The sequence below is a fragment of the Hevea brasiliensis genome, unplaced genomic scaffold (genome assembly GCF_030052815.1).
Source record: "Hevea brasiliensis isolate MT/VB/25A 57/8 unplaced genomic scaffold, ASM3005281v1 Scaf4, whole genome shotgun sequence".
NCBI classification, from domain to species: Eukaryota; Viridiplantae; Streptophyta; class Magnoliopsida; order Malpighiales; family Euphorbiaceae; genus Hevea; species Hevea brasiliensis.
In genome coordinates, this window is record NW_026614917.1 from 1,746,436 (window position 1) to 1,753,734 (window position 7,299).

A 7,299-nucleotide genomic window follows, 5' to 3' on the forward strand; every position below is an offset into this window, starting at 1 on the left:
CTAAGTTGTACCGAAAATTCGATAGAATTCCCCCTATATCTAGAACTTATCCAACATGCAAAGTGCTTAAAATACACTTCTATATCCACAAGTCACACAACCATATCTCAATTACATCACATGGCCCCTCCAGGGCCCATCCAAATAGTCAACAAGCACTATTTTGAAAAATTATAATTTAGTCCCTGTGACACCCCTTACCCGTGTACAGTATACCCGAGTAAGTAATGCCACACGGTGTACTGGCACACTCTAATATACCTTAATTAATTTATACCATGCTTGTGAATATAATTTATGAAATATAATTTATTCTAGCCATTTATCAAAAGTATTATTTATTTGAGGTTCCGAAGATTTTAAAGAAAATCCGGCGGAGTACCGGCTAAAAATGGAGAAAACAGTTCTTCGGAACCTGTTAAAAACACTTCCAATATTTGTATTCCATCATCTCAAACTCCAATATCCAAAATCTCAACAATATTTCTCAATTTCAGTTCTCAATAACCTTTTCATTTCTCAAACATCCATTTCTCATAATGCTCATATACAAGCAATAAATAAATGCTCAAATTTTGCATTCATAGTCATGACTTTCATTATTTACATGAACATCAAAATATATTACATAAGTTCAAATACATATGAGAAAGTAAAAATTTGCTACACAATATCAAAATGACACCTAGTGTCCTACCAATGCACTGCAGAAGTTGAGGTGACAAGGACACTGTGCAGAACTGCAGGATGGACTCACCCGATCGTGGTCTACTGGGCTCACGATCGGGATCTCCAGTACCTACGCGTGGCAAAAGCAACGCGCTAAGCAATAATGCTTAGTGGTGCAATAATATAATAAAAGAAAATAGCAAGAAAATAAATGTGTATAGAATGTGTATGCTTTCTTTGTTTGGTGTTGGTATATTCATTATTTCATTAACTTTGTTCACTTTTATTCATTTGGTTGCCCCAAGTAACCTACACTAGACGACTGGACTGGATAACGGTAACCGCCTTTGGGTACCTAGTACCTCGGGCCGTCACACCATCGGTCACATATGCATCTCCCGGTGTGCAACAGAACAGCTAACAAGCTGTAAATAGTATCAAGCACAAGGCCAAGTCTCAATACAAAGTCAGAATGGCTAAAAGCCATGAAATCACAGAATGGCATATCGCCATGTGCAGTACTGCTAACTGAACCCTATTGGCATGCCAAACTATCCAAACCAATCATGTTAGGTATACTAGGGCATTGGAAACTTTTAAATTCTTCAATTTGTGAATTTCATGTTTTGGTGTTACTATTCACCTCATTGGTCAACAAAAATATTGACTTTTGGATAGAAAATATGTACATTGACTTTGGTACTCCCAACATACCACATTTTGTATTTAAAACTTGTTGGCATTAAGTGTTAATACCATTCCTAAGCATTAAACCAAAGGAGCAGATTTTTTAGATTTTGTACAATAACTTTACTGTTCCATTAGGAACTGTTACAGTGAAAATTTGAGGAATTGGTGAACATAAAAGTTGTTCCTTATTTTGTCTAGTTGAATTTCCTTTTTTGAATCACTCCATTTGGAGTTTTGTAGCTCTAGATATGATCCAAAAACCACAGCTGGCCGGATTGCCAATCTGCAGAATTGACCATATCTACAGTAACATAAACAGTAACTAGAGTCACTTGGTTGGATGGGTTCTGGCCATAATTTGGGGTAAGTTCCTTCATGAAAGTTGTTTGTCTATGTCTTAACTTATTGCTGTAAAAATTTCAGGTCAATTGACCAAATCTACAGTGAGTTATGGCCAAATGAACAGTTACTGTTCATTTGGTCATTCTGCAGAATCAGTTGCAGGGTATCCGGATTGGGGCCAAGTTTTGGTCCTCTTGCTTTGGTCTTTTGGGCATGGTTTCTTCAGCAAAAATGTGCCATTATAAGCCTAGTTTCATGTCCAATTGGCCAAACACCAATTGGACCAACACAGCCAAAGTTATGGCTGTGTAATTGGACTGGATTCTCAGTCCCCATTCTGCTGTCTTTAGGCAGCATAGTCATTCTTTTTGCCAAGCTATTTTTCAGTCCAATTTATGGTCAACATACTTCAAATGGTCACTAATTGACCATTAGAGTGTTCTTTAACAGTTTCATAAGCCAAGTCAAAGTTTCACTTCTCAAAACCCTAATGTCCAACTCAATTTACCCATAAACCTCAATTAGCACACTAGTTCAACATCCATGCATATTCATACCTTAAACACCATTTCTAGCTCACTTTAAGTCCATTAAAAAAATCAAACCCATTCCTCTATTAGGGCTGCCGAATTCTATGGTGGACATACACATGAATTTGTTTCATTTATTTCACAATTTCTCATCCATTACAAGCCTCAATCATGGAATTAATGAGTTTTAACTACATATATGCACTAACCTCTTGTAGGGAGATTTTTCCCAAGCTCAAAACTTCACTTTCCTTCTTCTTCTTGGCTGCCAAAAGCTTCCCCAAGTGATATGGTCAAGGTTTAATGAAAGGGGTTAGGGTTTAGTGGTGTAACAAAGGGAGAAATTAAGCTTGATTGAAAAAAATCAATGGAGGGGTCTAGGGCATGTTTCGGCTGGCTTTTGGGGAGGGAGATGGCTGCTGCAATTTTTGGTTATTTGGTCTTCATTTAGTCTCTTTATTAGTTAGTCAAATGATGGCTTAATTGTGATTGGTCATAGTTTTCTTAATGACATCACCATGATGTCATAATTGAGCTTTTTCCTCACTTTCTTTTCTTTCCTCCACTACTCATTTTCAATTTAATTTCTAGTAATGTTTATTCATATTTAATGTCATATTAATTATTTACTCAACTGGACAAGTCGACCAAAAATCACCTCTGAAGGCGAAATGACCAAAATGCCCTCCGTTTGGCTGAACGGGTCAAAATTGTCTGTACCGATTGAAAAATTTTTCTAGGTATTTTCTTGGCATTCTAATGCCATGGGAACCTCAATGACCATTCTCTGGAGTCCCAAAAATTATTTTATAATTTTTTCCCCGGGTCTAGGGCTCCTCGTTGCGAGAACCGCAACTTCCCTCTGGGTTAACCCTCGCTAGGGCACCGGCTCGTTTAACTTAGTTGTATTTTATTTCTAAAATTTTTACTAAATTTTTCTTATTAATATTTGAGTTAATTATGATTCCGGACTTTAGTTTAAATATTTTTCCGGACGTTCTAGCTGTCCGGACCGACACCGGTCACCGGAACAGTAGAATGTACGGAGTTGGTACAGGGAGGGTGTTACAGTCCCTACAACTAATCCTTTTGCAAAAACTATCCAAATGAGCTCTAAAATTCTAAAATTTTGCCCTGCAGTCCTTAGCAATATTACTAAGCTAATACAAAAGGAATTATAATTTTCTAACTATCCACGAATATTTTATGAATTTTTGATCTAAACCTGAAACTAAATAATTAAGGAAACTTAGGGTTCGGGCTTACCTACGCCAATTCAGATACTGGAAATGTATCCGGATGTCTAAAAATAGTAGGGTAGCCTATAATCTTGACCTGGTTCTGAAGTAGCTTCGGTCGCCTATCTATTCGACCTGAAAATACAGACCCGATCGATAGTCGAATTTTCTCAAATTGAATATACCTACGTGAAGCCCATAACACGAGGGTTAGTGCATAATTTTTATGAAATTTATTAAGCTTATTTAATGCTCGAAAAAATACTGCAAAGTTTCATGGGACCTAACAGAAAATGGTATCGAAAAATTTTGAAATGGGCATTGCTGCAAAGCTCTCGTCGAGGGGAGCACTCTGGTGCTCTCGGATTTTTCGTGGGGTTTACGGTTTGTGTTAAATCTAGCCCAAAATTTAAAATGGGCTAAAATTTCCCATGCAAAAATTGGACAAACTGCTCGATGGATTTTTGTATTCTTGATGTTTATGAAAAGCTCTCGAGGTGTAGATGGATTTTGGGATAAGACCAGGTCCAATCGGTAGTCCGATTAGCCAAATTTTTATCGGGAAAATGAGAAGTCGAGCGACATGTTGAAGGGGCTTCGTGCGCACTTTTTTGGCCACTGGAGTGACCGCTGGCGGTGGGGGAGGTCTCTGGAGGTGCGCCAGTGAGCTGGGGAGGGAGGGTTGGATATTGGCTGGCAAGGGGAGGAGGGAGGAGAGAGAAATCGCGAGGGGAAAGGGAGGTTGTTGGGCACGACACGGGAGGGGAGGAAAAAGGAGAGGGCTGGTCTGATTCGATTTGGCCGGTCCAATTCGAAATACCCAAAATTGAATTTTACTTTGCCTTGAGACCAAAAATGAGACCCAAAAATTCCGAAAAAAATTTCAAAAAACTCAAAAAATTTTGTAGAGTCCAAATATATTGTTATTTTTGCCACGTAAACTTTAAATAAATTTTTAAAAAATCATCAAAGTTTAATATTTTTGAAAAATCAAACCCGATTCTAAAAATTCAAAAAATTTCAAATAATTTTCAAAATATTTAATACAATAAAATATTAATATTTACATATAAAATAATTATTTAAAAAATTAGAGGTGTTACAGGACTTGGAGGAGGAATAACCTTGGACCTCCTGGAGTTGGTACCTACAGTCTCTAAGATAGTGGTACTTGCAAAAGCAATGGTAGGTCCCTAGTGAGATGGAATTCGAATAGAGTTTCCTCTATAAAATAGACATTTAGAAAATTGGTCCTCAATTATGAACCAATTTTCACAACCAATGTGACTCCTCTTACCCATTTACAGTGTCCTGTCTATAGTGTAGCCGAGTAAGGTGTGCCACATTCGGTACCAGAGTACCCTATCTTATCTTGTCTTATACTGTATTAATTTAAATTCCCTTTATTTGTATTATCCCATATATTGATTTTTTTTTTCACATTTCATTTTTATGGAAACCCAAGCAGAGTCTCCTCTGCTTTATTAGCGTATGGCAGGTTCCACTATTTACCAGTTAGAAAAAGTTTTATAACCATCCCATTTATCCATGTACCATATCATGTCATCAAATTCTCATAAATTCATTGAAAAAGAAATCACATGTCATTTCATTTATATAAAATTCATATACAATAATTTACAATTTATTTACAGTCACAAAATAAATTACATCATTTACTTATATACAATGATCAAAATATAAAAGCTAAATATACATGAGCCCTACCAAAACTACTCTGCTGAGGTGACAACCACACAATGGCAAATCTGATGCAATCCCTATCTGTCCCTACTGCTGCTGCTGCTGCTAGTGGTCTCTAGTACCTACGCGTGGTAAAAACCAACGCGCTAAGCAATTTTGCTTAGTGGTGATTAAAGTAAAGTAAAAATAACTAAATAAATAAAAATTTCTATTTCATGTGTACTTTTATAAATTTTGAGTCTTTTACATGTTTATCAAACTTTGGGAGCAATTAAATTTATCGGGATCTTTTCTGCTCATTTATCTCATGTTCAGTCCTATTAATTTCATATCAGTGATCTATTCATGTAATTATATAATTTTTAAAACTTATTACTCATATCTGTATCCAAGTAACCTATGACAGACTATAGAGACTGGATACATGGGAGTATACTAGTTAGACATCTGTATGTCTATCATGTATACATCGGTCTTATCAAGTACAAGGTTAGCGGGCAGGCATAAGGCCACTGGGCAGGCATAAAGACAGAAATCATAATAGGCACAATGGCCAACGGGTAGGCATAAAGCCTGTAGAACAACCATATCAGATATATATTGTCTATCAATGATCATTTCTATGGGCAGTACTGCAATCTATAGTCCTTAATTGGTATACCAATCGATCTATACTATATACATAAGTCTAGGTATACTTTGGGCAATGTAGTATTATTAAGTACTTATTGTTTTATTATTTCGTATTGTGTACTAGTTGTATTTCATAGCATTTTCACGTCACTTGTAATGGGAAAACATAAGTCCCAAGTAAATAATAACATCTCATATATGTTCATCAACTCACGTAGGGTGAATAACATTTACAACTTAGGTCATTTTGTAAAGAATTTCATGAATCTTGAATTAGTGTATTAACTTCACCTAGCCAATTGGTCAAGTTGTAGTTACTGTTTGGCCATACTTCCTTCATAGAAGTTATTCCTCTATGTCTTATCTTTGTTTTTCTTTTTAAATCATGTCATTTGGAGTTTTAGAACTCAAGTTATGGTCAAATTACCATAACAGGTTCATTGGCCCTTTTTGGTTCCAGAATCAGGCAGATTCTAGAGTCAATCTTTGCCTAGTCATTTAGGCATGCTACAGTTGAATTTAGGCCTAGTGTTCTTCATATAAGTTGCTACCCTATGTCTTAAGGTCACTCAAGTTTAAGAATCATAATTTTTCAAGTTATGTAGGGTGAGTTATAGTCAATTAACTGACCTGGACTCATGAACCCTATGCCTTCAGGATTTCAGGTTCAGGTCAGTGTATTTGGTTCCTATTTTAGGGTTCCTACACTCAAAATTTAAGGAAAGTTCCTGAATCAAAGTTGGAGTCCTATCTCTTAGGTTTCCAAAATAGCTTGGCTCGTCCCATTTGAAATTTCCTAGTGGGAGATATGATATGAAGACTATTCTAGGGTCAAGTGGTTATTTAGTTCAATTTTAGGATTTGAGTGGCTGACTTATTCTAACAATTTGGCCAAGTTCCATTAGTTTCTGGATTTTGGTCAAAATACCAAAAATGTAGTTTTAGGTCTTATAAAAATTTTGGCTTTAGTTTTACTGCATTTGCAGTTTTGTGGTCCAAGTTATGGCATTTTTGCCAAAACTGGTCGGATAGGTCTAAACCCAGAATTTCAAGTTAGTTTTAGTTATGGTCAGAATTGTTGACCTAAATTATTCTAGCAAATTGATTGGGTTAGAGTCAGAACTGGGTTCTGTGTTCCCCATGAAAAATGTGTTCCTATATCTAACATTTCCAATGGTTTAAGAATCTGATCATTCTGACCTTCCTAGAGTGAGTTATGGCCATTTGAACATTTACTGTTCATATGGTCATTTTTTCAGGTCTAGCATGTGGTAACCCAGATTTAAGCCAATTTTAGGTCAAGTTAGGGTCAGTTTTTAAGCATAATCTCTTCATGAAAAATGTGTCATTATAATCCTAGTTTCATCTCCAATTGGCCTCATATCAATTGGAGTAACACAACTCTACTTATAGCCTTAAAACCATACTGGACTCATAGGTCCAAAAATCCTGCATGAAAATAACACTCCCAATTTTCAATTCCACCCAACTCT